This window comes from Lepisma saccharinum, chromosome 16 (assembly GCF_977018435.1).
Source record: "Lepisma saccharinum chromosome 16, izLepSacc3.1, whole genome shotgun sequence".
NCBI classification, from domain to species: Eukaryota; Metazoa; Arthropoda; class Insecta; order Zygentoma; family Lepismatidae; genus Lepisma; species Lepisma saccharinum.
The window spans coordinates 332,967-346,174 of record NC_139244.1 but is presented as its reverse complement, the minus strand read 5'-3'; the positions used below and the strand labels follow the sequence as shown (position 1 = coordinate 346,174).

Below are 13,208 nucleotides of genomic sequence, written 5' to 3'. Positions count from 1 at the left end.
CCGTTCTCGAAATCCAAATGCAACGAACGATTCGAAAACCATCTTATTCAGAATTAAATTATCTTTCATTTTGTTAATCACCTCCTTTGCCACACTTCAAAGAACCCGATAGACATTTTTTCACAACTCTTCATCCTTGGAAAACATAATAAAAAAAGAAACTTGTTTTGCATTGCAGGCCCGAAAATTATGTAAAAAAAATACAAAAAAGGTCCCTTTTCATTTGTACCTAAGTCTATTAAATTCTTAATAATATCTAGACAACAGCGAATGCAAACCACACGAATATTCACGTAAATGCTCTACAAGGAATTCTAAGCGGATGTAATTTTGACGATTTTGGAATATCATAGCCAAAAGTCAAACAGAGGATTAAGCCTCTGTGACCCAAATGGACGACAGAGGGAAAATATGAGACTTGCCCCACAGTGAGATTTCTCCAGGCTCAGTTTCATATAGAAATCTGGCGAAGGTTTTGTTTTCCAGTAAGAAACATACGTATTTACGATTAACTTCTAACGGTCCATTCAGCATTTCAGTGCTGAAAAAAAACATGCAAATTTGATTGATTTATTTATTTTTACTTCGATTTTCTTCCACTTTTGGTTAACCGCGAAAGTGAGAACGAGATGAAATTTATGGCGGGACGTTCACAAAGAACACTCATGCCCAGACCGGGATTCGAAACCGGAACTCCGGCGTCGTAGCGCGATATTCTAGCCACGGAGGCGGGCTTATATAGAAATTTCGGCCTGACTGCGTTTAGAGCTTCGAATCGAAAGTTCAGTGTTCTTTAATCTCGCTTCTGGTGGCGAAACAGTGCGTGCTAGTTGGCTGCAAGCAAGGACGTATTTAGTATTTGGGGGAGGTACAGGGGGTCCGGACCCCCCCCCAAGAAAGATTTATTAAGTACTAAAACTAAATAATGAAAAAAAAAAATTCATTTAGCCGTTGTTATATAAATTCCTCTGAACTTATTGTAAGACAAGGATTAGGCTATATTGGAATGTTACGACTATGAAAGACACGAAGGACGTATTTCGGGGGTCCGGAACCCCCTCCGCCCCACCCGAAAGACTTACTAAGTACGAAAATGAAATAATGAAAATATACTCGTTCAGCATTTGTTGCATAATTTCCTCTGAACTTATTGCAAGGGGATCATCATATGGCACTGAAGGACAGTAAGGACGTATTTAGAAGGGGTCCAAGGGATCCGGACTCCCACAAAGACTTACCAAGTAGTAAAATTAAGTAATGAATATATTAGCATTTGTTGCATAATCGATGGAAATGAATTTCCTCTGAACTTTTTAGAAGGCAAGGATTATATTGGGATCACACGGCTTTGAATGGCATTACAAAGAAGATTTATGTACACTACTACTCAAAATAATATGCATAAAATTTTAATCAGAAACTTACTCTTCTCCAACTACATGTAACATCATTTTTGTCATTCGATAAATATTCAATTATTCATCTATTTGAGATTAATTTCATTGCCAGGGCACTTGTTTTTATGTAAGTTATTCCGATCTTAACTACAGGTAAGCTACGTAATGAATATGCCCTGTTATACCTCTATTCTTATACAGTATTTTTACCTAATCGTGTAATAATAATATATTATTAATTTATGTATTGTAATTAGTATTAATTTGATTTAATATAATTATTTTAATTTAAACATTATTATTATTATTCCTGAGACACTTGGTTCAGACCCCTCCCCCAGAAACATAGTTCTAGATACGTGCCTGGCTGCAAGGCATATACAAGAAAAGTTTTCGAGTTGAACTTTATACCAGGACTGACTTTCTGCAGCTGGATTCCACTAACATGAATCTTAATGCGCAAAAATATCAGCTAAAAACCGTGGTCGACCAGCGTGAGTAGCTCAGTAGATTGACAAATGGCATAACATGCCAGAGACGCAGGTTCGAGTTCTGGGCATAGCTCCCTGCCCCACCTTAGTGTCGCCACTGTTCAGTTATCTCTAGGATTCGAACCAACAATCTCCCAAATAGTCTTATTTTTCTAGCTCTGACGATTAGAACCTTAAGAAAGCAATTCCGTTAGAGTAAAGTTCTCGTATCGTGCAACTAATCGCATCGCATCGCACAGCGTTGCCGAGTAACGTGTAATTTGCGTTCCCTGACTTGCCGTCCGGCCGCAATCGCTTCCGGCGCTGGTGAGGGCAACATGGCGGCGGGCGCTGCAGTGGGATCAATAGAGACGCCGTGCTGTGTGACCCGAGTCGCTAAACAGCCGTAGGAAGGGCCGAGGCGCTAAGGAACGAAATATTGTGGTGCCCGATAGGAAAAAGAACCTTACGGGAGGGATTAGGAATTTTTCACGGGAGTTGGAGAAAAGTCCCGGACTTTATGACATGGCATTGTATGGCGCTGACCAGTGTTGCAAGATTAAAGAAAATTCGTTTAGATGTATTGAAGGGGGAAAAATGTTGAAAAAACTGGAAGGGAGCTGTGAAATGGATATGTAAACACCGCCATGAAGGCACATTTAGGGGATGTGGGGATAGGGCCCCACACATTCTCGATTTCGGCCATTTTGGAGGTGATGTGATAAGCATTACGCTCCGGTCACCTTTACATACTAGGATTGCACCCAGGTACCCATTGGTGTGAGGTTGGATGAGCCCCAGAGCCAACCAGCTCCTGGAATCGAACTCAGGTCTCCGGCGTGGTAGTTAGACGCCCTATCGACTAGACAACCGCGCCTCAGTTCCTCTTGTTCATTGAGTAGATGCTTCGTTCTCTTCACGATGCCGATCCAATAAAAATCTGACTTCCAGCGAGAATGGAATTCGTGAAAGAATCTCTGTCATGAGAGAGTAAATTAATCATTAACTGATTAAAAAATATTATGATAGAAACTTTCCTATTATTAGAAATTACGATTCCAAAAGCCGCACCAACTAAATCTTAGTGGCCAGATTTCTGGTTGGCCTTCGATACAATGCGAAACACTGATTGGTTTGTTTGGTTTATTTTACGAGGGCAAGTCAGTAAATAGGTCCCAAACTGCTATGGGATAGCTGAAAATAGTAGTGAGTATTTACAAAGGTGCCATTAGGTGGCAGCACAATCCAGCTTGATAATATTCTCGACCATACTCGAGGACTGTACGTGGAGATGATACGTGTGGAGGGTTTAGCCTACGGCATGATGCATGATGGTTTGAATTTTCGAAAAGTGTGCGCACTGTGGCGGCAAACGTTTCGCAGATGAAGAAGAAGCTGAACGTGAGGTGCGACTGTGGCTGGGACAGAAGCCCTAAAACTTTAATGCAGCAGGTTTTGGGGAAGCGATAAAGCGATGGGATGTTTGTGGAGATTATGTTCAAAAATAAAAACGGTTTTCAAGTCATTATCTTGCTTAGTATTTTTTTAATAAACGTAAGTTACTAACTTACCAATGAACTTCGTTTTTCTGCCTCTTTTGGATGATCGCGAAGATGAAAATGAGTGATGATACGATGAAATTGATGAGGGGACATTTACAAAGGGCTGTGCTAACCACTCTGCCACGGAGCTCGGCACAATGCAAAACAAAACGCTTGGTTTCGTAGTTCAATTAAGTTTTGAACGTCTTTAAACAATCAATCTGCTGTATTCACACCAGGACGAATAACGTGCTCCAGGATTTTATAGACACGTTCGTTATTGTCATCAGCACCTAACCCCACATTTGCCTGTTTACGTAAACAAAATCATAATAATAAAAGAAAAGCAAGAAAATGGTTACAAAGAAAATAACAAGGACAAATAAAAAAATCAAGAAAAAACATAAAAAAGAAAGAAAGAAAACACATCCACACACACATACGTATTGAACAATTCTGAGCAGGGATATTGAGATTAATGTACATAATTATGCTAGTTTTGTGAGGTAAGATAGAACAATGTAAATATTACAGTATGGTGGTTGAAGATTTGTCAAGGATTGGCGAGGCTTGTATGCAGTTTAAACTGTGTTGTGTAGCTATTCGTGGGAGCTTGTACAGAGATATTGCTCATCTAGCAGTAGATTCTTTACCTCATTCTTAAATTTATTAGGGCCGGGGATGGAGGTTATGGAGGGGGGGTCATTCCATGAAAGCATAACTAGACCCCGGATTTGTATGTAATTACATATTCTCTTCCTTTCTACGTACATACCATACAACGAATTATACATGATTTTGCATAAGTATGTTACATATTTTTACATATTTGCCTGGATCTTACATATTTTCTAATTTACTTTACATAAAACAACATATTTCAGTATATTTTTTTTTCCTTTCTTGATCCTTTTTCCTATATTTTCGATCTCTGAAACATCATGAAGAAAATTTGTAGCTCATGTGATGTCATATTTTGTAATCAATGAAATGCATAGTGCTTACGGTCACTTAAAATTGACTGCTAAGTCGAAAGACAGGCTGAAGACCAAAAAAATACATCGAAATATGCTGCCACCCCTTTTAGCTAACAAGAACATTTTATCGGATCGACGGCTGAAAACATGGAAAAGTACTACTGGTTCACTCCGTAACAAAACATAAGTCAGTCCTGCATGCATTAATTCTTCTTGAATCTACATATTGTACAATAATTTGCGATGTGAAAAGTGATTAATAGTTGACAAAATTGGTTTGTACACGTTGCTGTGCTTTTTTGAGTTTATAAATTTCATACAGATTTTAATTTTGAAGAACTTACGTAATTAAAATTATGCTGAATATGTTCAAATAAAATCTAGCAGAATTATTGAAATTGCTTGGATGGTCTATTATTAGTAACGTTACATATTCTTTGATATTACATATTTAGCTACATATCCCTTTCATAATACATATTTAGGTACATGTTTTATCAATTGAGGCGTTGCGGATACGAAGGGCGAACTCAACAAAGTACATTATGAGGGAAATGCGTTTCAAGTTGTCAGGCACAGTGCGAACTCCACAAAAACTTTGTAACAGTACATCGGAATGTTTCATGCGTGATTTCCAAAGTTTTTTGTGCAGTTCGCACTGTGCCTGACAACTTGAAACGCATTTCCTCACAATGCACATTTCTTGAGTTCGCCCTTCGTATCCGCAACGCCTCAATTATTGTTACATATTTACGTACATATTTTGTACTTTGATATTACAAAAAAATCAGGAGTCTAATCATAACATTTCATAAACTTGGAGGTTGATTTTCTATTCTGCTTGGTGTAATTCTCTGCTTTCTATTTTGGATGTGAATGCGACTCAGTCGCTCAGAATGAATGTCGTGTTTTGAAAGGGTAGATAGGAAATACACCGTGTCTCGTCCCTTCGATTCCAGTGCCCTTCGCATTCCCTCTCTCCCGGTACGTGCACACAGGACGACAGGAACAGTGGTGGACGTCATCCTTTCCCTGAAGAAACCGCACGCAATCTGTCAACGCACGGCAATTTGTTGTTTGATCGCTTCTTTTAGGAGAAGCCATTGTTTCGGCCATTGTTCGGCTGCTTCGGAGGCAGTTTCTATAGCGATGGCTTTTGTGCCTCCGTCAATGGCCTCTTAGGCGCTCCATTCATGAAGGCAGTGGTCCTTCGCATGTTGTGATGAATTCCCTGCAAAAATTTTCAAACAGCGGTTGCTATCACATTGTTACACGTTCACGGTTGTGGGTTTGGAGTCTCAGGATGGATGCCATATACTCGTATGCAATCATAGTGGCCTAAGCGAGTTTCGGTCTAGGCAGTAGTTCTCAAACTGTGGTACGCGTTGAAGTTGGTACGCGATCAGATCGGAAGAGAAAAGTCGAGAATATCCACACAACATTTTTGCTGCAGGTGTGTAGAGGAAGACTTCATTGTTTCAGACTTCATAGCTTAAACACTCAACATGAAAATAAGGCTGACTGTGTCGCTGACACTCCTAATCTTTGTATCATACGTTTTGAAATTAAATACTCGTTCGAAATGTATTCTTCTTCTTATGGCGCTACAGTCCACTGATGAACCTTGGCCTCCTCTGTGATTTGTCTCCATCTATCTCTACCTTCTGCCACAACTTTCCAATTTCTATACTGGAGCTTCCGAACATCCTCATCCACTCCATCCACCCATCTTAATTTAGGCCTTCCTCGCTTCCTTTGTCCACCTGGACTATCCAACATCACTCTCTTTGCAGGGTCACTATCACTCACGCGCATCACATGACCTGCCCATCTTAATCTAGGCACCTTTATTACAGCAATAACTGTTGGTTCTTGATATAAGTCGTAGAGCTCCTTATTAAATCGCTTTCTCCATTTTCCATTCTCACATATTGGTCCCAATATTCTTCGTAATATCTTTCTTTCAAAGGTCTCTACCAGCTGTTCATCTTTCCTTGAACTGGTCCAAGTTTCCGCAGCATAAGTCAATACAGGTCTTATCAGTGTCTTGTAAAGTGTTAACTTAGTTGTTCTGGACAATATGGTGCTCTTAAAATGTCTCTGTAGTCCATAATAGGCCCTATTCGCTGCTATAAGTCGTGCCTTTACTTCCTCCTGTGAATCATTTTCATGTGTCACAACAGAACCCAGGTAGATAAAGGCATCCACTCTATCAAAGGTATAATTAGCCATTGTTATGGTCGGTGATGGATTATATCCGTGTGCTTTGCCTGCTGCCATGTACTTAGTCTAAGTTCGAAATGTATAAGAGACTAAATTTGGAGCCGAATCTTTGCTTGAAAGTTTCAAGTGCACAATCACACATCAAGAAACTGTCAGGCTATGCAGGTACAGCCTTCTCACTACAACCTCTGAGGATTTACAATAAAAACTCCAAAATTGTCATTGACAGTTTCTTTACAAACTAATTTTTGTTCTTTACTTTTCCTTTCAATGGCTCTGGAAAAAAGTAAAGGGTGTTTCATAAAGTGCGCAGGTTTTAAATCGCTTGTTTTTATTTTTGTTTGAAGGTTGGCAACACTGTTCTTATCATTTTTCGTTATATCATTCCGATTATTAATTGAGCATTTTTTTTTCAGTTGAGTTGCCATGGAGCGGTTCACCACCGAGCAACGCGTCGTTTTTTTTTTAAAACACTTCACTGAAACGAGAAGTGGCCTGCACTGGATGAACTGGATACCGTGGATATGTGATTTCCCGTACTTTTCTATTGTTTTCGGGGTGGCAGGAATAAACATCCGTTACAAACAATGCATAGCGACCGCATGGTTGACCGTTTACGAACTGTCTCTGCATAGCACTCCCCGTTTCTTTAATGTGTTTTCAAAATACCGACGCGTTGCTCGATAGTGAACCGCTCCATGGCAACTCAACTGAATATCTGAAAGAAAAATAATTGCTCAATTAATAATCGGAATGATAAGAGATAACGAAAATGATAAGAACAGTGTTGCCAAGCTTCAAACAAAAAAATGACAAGCGATTTCAAACCTGCGCACTTTATGAAACATCCTTTACATGAAAATTAAAGTTTTTTACATACTTCTTAGCATTCATGTGTTTCGCATTTTTATTCTTGTAACTAATCATAACGATTGTAAACGTAGGAACACGCAATAAAATAATAAACGTAGGATTGAAATGTTTATTTGTTTACCATCTTTCCACTCGAATGCCATTTTTCTCTATTGCAGATACACGCCTTGACTATATAAAAACGCCGCACCAATCAGGAAGAAGAACACTATTCGGAGAAAACCTTTGGTGGGGGTACATTAAACGTTTAGTTGCGACTAAAGGGGTGCAAATGAGAATAATGAAGTTTGAGAACCACTGGTCTAGAGCATTCTCCATCCAAAACTTAGGTTTACATGAGCGCCTTATTATACTTAGAAACAATTCTCAGCGTATCAAACGTTTCTTAAAGTGCACTTAAAGTGAGTCAGTTTCCAAAGCGTTGAACTTTTAGTTCAACTGCAAGGTCATTCCTGTCCTTCAAGTATTTCAGCTGAAAATCCCTGCGTTCATACTTCTGACCTGCTCCCTCTCATAAACCACTTTCATTGTTTGAAAGATTTTGCCATATTGTCGAGCAACTGATGCTCTAATACAATATTCGGGCTGAACAATATTCACGGCACCAACTTTCCATAAATAAGATAAATAACATCCATATCTTCCTGGGAAAGTTTATCATGGTACCGCTCCCGCCACTCTGTCGTCTGTTGGAAGACCTTGACATCCATCACGTATATAAGTGCTTCCCCCACCGACGGAGGCGCTGGAGGCAGCACGTGATTTGTTCTCTGCAATCAAAGATCGACGTTTCCTTTGCGAGGGGAATTGAACGCTCGGTTGTCGCATTCACAGTGGAGGGGAGGGGAGGGAAAGGCAAGAAACACAGGGAACAGGAGAGGTAAAGATTTGCCTTCTAAGGATTCGTGCAAAAACACCGTCAGTTGCTACATTCACGCAAAACGTACGTGTCCCAATAACAGTCGGCAAACGGCAGACCATTTAGTGGCAGGATAAACCTTCGGGCCTACCGGAAGGGCTCGTGGGGAAGGGATTCGGAGACGCACATAACGAAGGGCTTAAGGAAAATCCGACCCTTGGATGGAACATCCAGAGGAAGACATTTGTCCCACATCGCAGACATCCTCTTTGCGGGATTCTTCCCGAATCCCTGCCTTCCCTCGGGAGCTCATCTTGCTCCCTGGGATGGCTTTCGATCACAATCTGCCTCTCGCCTGGGGACGCCCCTAATTTTCCTAACGACGCCTTGGGGCGGAGGAGGGGGATTCTGCGGGGATCTTAAGGTGTGCGAGTTGCAGGTGTTTGAAGAATTCGACTTGTGCTTTTCATTTTTATTCCCAACTTTCTGTTTCCATACATAGAATCCTGCAATCAATGAACCCACACTACAGCGCCTCGAATGCGTTCGTTTCAGGTGATTTACGATGGGGTTGACAAAGGATGGCGGTGCAATAGGTGGGCGTGGCACTTTTCTTACAAGCATATATATGTAAATACATACAGGGTGGTCACAATTAAAGTTGAATTACTCAGAGTCCCCGGGGCTCTGTTCGAAGCAACGGATGTCACAGAGGATATGGAGACCTTGGGGAAGCGAATGCTGACGAAAGAAAATGTTTAAATTTTCAAAAATAAAGTTAAAAAAAAAACAATAACTATAACGTGCCATGTTTGTAGCACTGGAAATACTTTTTTAAGACATGTGTCGAAGTAGCGTTACGGGAGAAAAGTGGTGAAACATGAGGTGTTAGCCGCGGTGGTCTAGTCGGTAGGGTGTCTTACAAGGGAACCGGGTTCGATTCCCGGGGTGAGTGATCCGAAGTCGGAATCTTTCCGTACTTGTCCCCGCATAAAGCGGCTCTGGGCTCGCACAGCCTCAAATCAATGGGTACCTGTGGGCAACCCTGGGGGGTAAAGGCGGCCGGAGCGTGGTGTTGATCACATCACCTCCAAAATGGCCGATGTCGAGAATGTGTGGGGCGGGCATGCATGGGGAACTTTAGCTACTTTTACCTTCGTGAAACACGTTCCAGTGATATTTCCAGTCTACCCCTCCCCCTGAACAAATCTGTAAACACGTCACTGCAGGCGTTATGTTCATTACTTCATTTTCTCGACAGTCCGGGACACTATGATCATTTATCAATTGGTCTTCTGCGGGAGGCGGTCTTCGGACGGTGGCCATTCATCAAAAGAAGCGAACTTCCCAGCAACCACTGTGAATGAATGCATACGTGTGATTGTCACTTGTTTCTACCCCCCTTTTTCTTCCTCGCTTCATTTATCCTCATCACGTGATGCGAGTAGTTACTTTCCTCGCCGCCAGCGGGCAGGAGTGCGGGAGGCTGTCACTTTTCTCTGATCGCGAAAGATGAACGACCCAGCATCCATTACTAGCTTCTCCGGAGAGATTTTTTCCTCATCTCGGGTGCCCCAAGATCGCTTCCATTTCTTTGATTGTTTCTTATTCCGAAGAAACCGGTGGCTTTCAAAAAGGGCCGGTTCCAAATTTAAAAAATCGGGACCTACTCTTGCCGCATAAAAATTACGACACAGCTAGACTTGCTTGAGACATAGAAAGAGACTTCTGGCCTTTGTAAATGAATAATTTTTAGGAATGGAGAACAATTTTTGATTGATTTAGTTCGTTAGTTGGCACTGGTTCCCCAGTTGAATTTTTGTACATCCTTGTTTTGAGTCTGTTTCCTGTGACGTTTGGCTAAACGTGACACGACAATGAGTTGTTAGATAAAGATGATGAAGGGACACTCACAAAGGAGCGCCCAGGACTCGAACCTGAAACATTGGTTTTGACGACCAGACCGTGCTCTAATTGAAACTGCATTTCTCTGCTAGATTCTTTTGAACAGCCAATCAGAGCGGAAGATTGGGCATGTGAAGATAATCTGTGAGTTTGGCAAGGGTTTCTGTGGTTTCCGAGTGTTTGTTGCTTTTGTTCGCTGCTCCATGAAAGGAAAAGAACAGAGATGAGATTCAATAGTGTTTATTAATATTTAGGAATTTATCGAAAGCAATTAGATTTGTACACAACAAATATGATTAGGTGATAATGAAAATCCTTATTATTACCAGGATATTAAATGTTTGACATATTCAATTTAAAAAATATATATATTTTCTATGAATGAATTCTGCAAATCTCGTGTATGAATGTACATATCACAGTTCGTTAAAAAACTTGTTGAGTGTACCTTGATTCCATATTATATTTCGAGCCATTCAATAACAGCAGTAGCTAGTGTCCTATGACGTTCTTAAATGGGTCTTCCATGTTTTTAGCTCGTGTGCTCTGCGCAATGCCTTGTGGGAACAAAAGTCTACCGACAAGTACGGCAACAAGGTATCGTGCGAGGTGAGCACAGGGGCGCCGACTTGTCAAAATTATTGGGGGGGGGGGGCTCTGATCACTGAAAAAATTAATAAATTACTCACTTCCTCCCTTTTTTAAGTTTTGACCTCAGTGTTCGGAATATAGCAAAAGCCCATGAATTCCTCAAAAAATATTAAAATTTTTATTTACAGTTCGAATGCAAAATGTCAATTGTTCACGGATGGATATGTCAAGTTTCGTCAACCATAATAGCAAAATATTTCCGACTTTTAATATCTGCTACCATGGAGCGCAAAACAGATCTCCCTAATATATCAATGATCTCGTGGCCGCGGTGGCTCAGTCGGTAACGCGTCTGACTACCATGCTAAAGGTCCCGGGTTCGATCCCCGGCCGGTTCAAATCCGGGAACTTTTCTAACGATGGAAGTGGCCCCGGCGCCCACCCAGCGTCGAATAACATGGGTACCTGGGGGAAACCCTGGGGGGGGGGGTAAAGGCGGTCAGGGGTGTGATGCTGATCACATCACCCCCACTCACGACCGGATCAAGAAAGTGTGGGGCGTTACCCCCACACCCCCTATACGCCTTCATGGCGTGGTGCTATGCACAGGGGAGCACTTTTTTTTTACCTTTTCTCGTTCTGAATGTCATGTGAGAGCCATTTGTAGCCCGAACGTCCCATCCACTCTCCTAGTTCATGCACGTCTTCCTTTGAAACTCTTTTTTAGTAAAAATGTTAACAGTACTCTCAATTATATACTTAATATATAGTAATAAGTCATGTGTTTTGCTGTCTCTGGTCATAGCCCCCCAAAGTTGATGGCTTAGCGGTCTCAGCCCCCCAAAGTTGATGGTCTATAACATTTCAAATGCGTATTTAAAGTTAAGTTCATGTGGCACAATTCAGAGTAAACTTTACAAGAGAAGCAAAATAATACATTAGATCCTGTTAAGCAAAATTATTTGGTGGGCTCTGCCCCCACATCGTTAACATTGGGGGGCTCGAGCCCCCCCAAGCCGCATGGAGTCGGCGCCTATGGGTGAGCATGTACCACACACCTATTCCAAGTCTAACCGGAAAATCCAGCTGGAGAGCTAGCCTCGTGTGGTTCAGGCAATTTGAGTAAAGAACAGCACGTGTTGTAGGTTGGAATATTGCAAGAAGAACGAATAAAGAGTTGACGATGAGAAATATCCTCTCTCTCGAAACAAAAGCCCGGCGATTGATTGGTGGTACGAGAGCTCCGGAGGCAACAAAGCACCGGTAGCGGCCAACAATGGACTCGCAAGACTTCCGCTGGTGGATTAAAGATATTGCCCCAGCCGCGAGAGAGAGGGAAAGGCTCTTCCTTCGGAGGAGCGGCGTCGCACTCACTTCCGGTGGAGAGCTTCCATGGAGGAGGCAGAGGTCGAGATTCCAGTGGATCAACTCCGGAGCCTCCGGGACAAAACTTAGTTTCTCAAGACGCCGCTTCGTGTTTCCGGCGCAACAGTGGCATTATTTTCTCTTCCCCAACAGAGAGTAATTCTCTTGCACAATGTAGATCGGGTTCAAGATTTCCACGTCGTCTCCTGAACTCAATATTCTTTACAGCGGCAAAACGGCTTCTGAAGAAATCTGGAACAGGACAAAGAAGCAGAAATGATGATTATTTACAACCAGTGGCGTGCGGTGGCATTTTCCGTTGGGGAAACAGATCTTGAAAAATTAAGAAAAACAAGAATTCATTACTTCTACATGGTATGTTATAATGAAAAAATGAGCACTCTACCTGATACTGTTTCCATAACGTCTCTAAGGGTGTAGGTGTCCATTTTTTCGAATTTCAGTTGGTCTGTTGTCAAACGTATTTAATGCAGCGGACGATCGCGGATGATTGAAACAATTTTCAACATTTTCAAACATTGAAATATTCACAAATCTACTTTGGCACCACGTAGTTCTTTCCGTAATAAATAGTAAACAATGCCAACACTATATGAAGCAAACAAATAGAAATTCACCCGCCCGAGAAACAGTACCTTTTCACCTCGCAAAGTGCTTGAAAAAAGTGAGACCGCGGCCAGCGAGTTTTACCAACTCTATTTGGCGGATGTGCCCATGGACATGTTAGCTGTCTTAATAGACCGAACGCTCGGAAATGTTTATCTTCACATATAATATATCATCCGTGTGTTAATAATCATATTTTGTGTTTCTCCTGTGTTTTGAAACTTTATAGTTTATTTATGAATATACATTTTAACTAGCTTGGTGGATATGCTACATCGCTGACAGTATACAGTACACTTGGACACTTAATCGTGCAGTTCGCAACACTGAGGACATCAGCAGGCTGACCGATGGCACTCTCTGCTTTCTTCCAGCCCTTA

General features: G+C 41.6%; 1 protein-coding gene across 10 annotated transcripts in view; it reads right to left on the bottom strand.

Annotated features, from left to right (window-relative positions):
• LOC146000180 (protein turtle-like) overlaps window positions 1-13,208 on the bottom strand; it is a 327,541-nt gene that overhangs the window by 186,383 nt on the left and 127,950 nt on the right. The window lies entirely within an intron of this gene.